This window comes from Tachyglossus aculeatus, chromosome 4 (assembly GCF_015852505.1).
Source record: "Tachyglossus aculeatus isolate mTacAcu1 chromosome 4, mTacAcu1.pri, whole genome shotgun sequence".
NCBI classification, from domain to species: Eukaryota; Metazoa; Chordata; class Mammalia; order Monotremata; family Tachyglossidae; genus Tachyglossus; species Tachyglossus aculeatus.
Genome location: NC_052069.1, coordinates 44,264,140 through 44,265,699, shown reverse-complemented (window position 1 = coordinate 44,265,699; position 1,560 = coordinate 44,264,140). Strand labels below are relative to the sequence as shown.

General features: G+C 43.9%; 1 non-coding gene across 1 annotated transcript; it reads right to left on the bottom strand.

The window, feature by feature from the left end:
* Window positions 1-1,101: 1,101 nt before the first annotated feature.
* Window positions 1,102-1,239, bottom strand: LOC119927699. The gene has a single exon (XR_005450677.1). It is a non-coding gene; the product is annotated as a small nucleolar RNA SNORA7 (small nucleolar RNA).
* Window positions 1,240-1,560: the final 321 nt, after the last annotated feature.

Below are 1,560 nucleotides of genomic sequence, written 5' to 3'. Positions count from 1 at the left end.
TGTTTGGTTTTGTTCTCTGTCTCCCCCTTCTAGACTGTGAGCCCACTGTTGGGTAGGGACTGTATCTATATGTTGCCAACTTGTACTTCCCAAGCACTTAGTACAGTGCTCTACACACAGTAAGCGCTTAATCATCATCAATCGTATTTATTGAGCGCTTACTATATGATTGATTGATTGACTGATTGAAGTGGATGCTTTATTGTTTTCCTAAAGAAATTAAGCCACTTCTGTCTTCCCCAAACAACATATGGTGTTAGACTATGACCTTCGGCCCCGCATTGATAACCTGAGATGGGATGAGGCCCAAGTCAAGTAGCTTTAGTCTAGACTGTGAGCCCATCTTCTAGACTGTGAGCCCATTGTTGGGTAGGAATCATCTCTATATGTTGCCAATTCGTACTTCCCAAGTATTTAGTGCAGTGCTTTGCACACAGTAAAGGCTCAATAAGCACGATTGAATTAATGAATGAAAAATAGGATAGTGTTCACCCTCGCTAACTCACTGCAAGGAATTCTGCTCCTTCTGTCACCTGACCTCATCCTGACAGTCATGTGACACACACCTTTGGGCTTCTGTGAACTGTCATCATCAATGACATTTGTTAAACTCTTACTATATGCCAAGAACTCTGCTAAGATCAAGGTAGGTGAACGCTCAGCAGATTGGGGGTTGGGAGGGGGTTCATGAATCATCACCATCAATGGTATTTTTTGAGCACTTTTGGTGTGCTGAGTGCTGTACTAAGCGCTGAAAAGTGCTATCATGTTCTTTTCAGGAGATGGAGCTAGTTTACTTACCTTGGAGAAGCATAAAGTCAGGCAGTTTTACAATCTAATAGCTGGGAAGAACAAATTTCACACCTATTTTGTATTGTCTTGTCTTATACCGTTGAGTTGTTTCCGACCCATAGTGACACCACAGACACATCTCTCCTAGAATGCCCCGTTCTCCTTCTGCCATTGTACTGGTAGTGTATCCAGAGTTTTCTTGGTAAATATCTGGAAGTGGTTTACCACTGCCACCTTCTGCGCAGTTAACTCGAGTCTCCTCCCTCGACTCTCTGCTACGCCGCTGCTGCCCAGCACGGGTGAGTTTTGACTTGTAGCAGATTACCTTCCGCTCTCTGGCCACTGCACAAGCTAGGAATGGAATGGGTAGGCCTCTGCTTGACTCTCCCTCCCATAGCCGAGACTGGTAGAGGACTGGAAACTCTCCAGATGCGACCCTGAGAGGGAATTTAGTATTAAGGTATGAGAATATCTGACTACAGATTCCCTGAACCAGAAACGGGATTCATTCGTTTATTTGTATTCATTGAGCTCTCCCAAATTTGCCAAGAAAAGACAGATAGTGAAAATGGTTTAAAGCTATTGTCCGAGCTCGCTTTTAAAAGTGCAAAATGAATACAGCACACGTGCAATCAATCAATCAATCAATCGTATTTATTGAGCGCTTACTATGTGCAGAGCACTGTACTAAGCACTTGGGAAGTACAAATTGGCATCACATAGAGACAGTCCCTACCCAACAGTGGGCTCACAGTCTAAAAGGGGGAG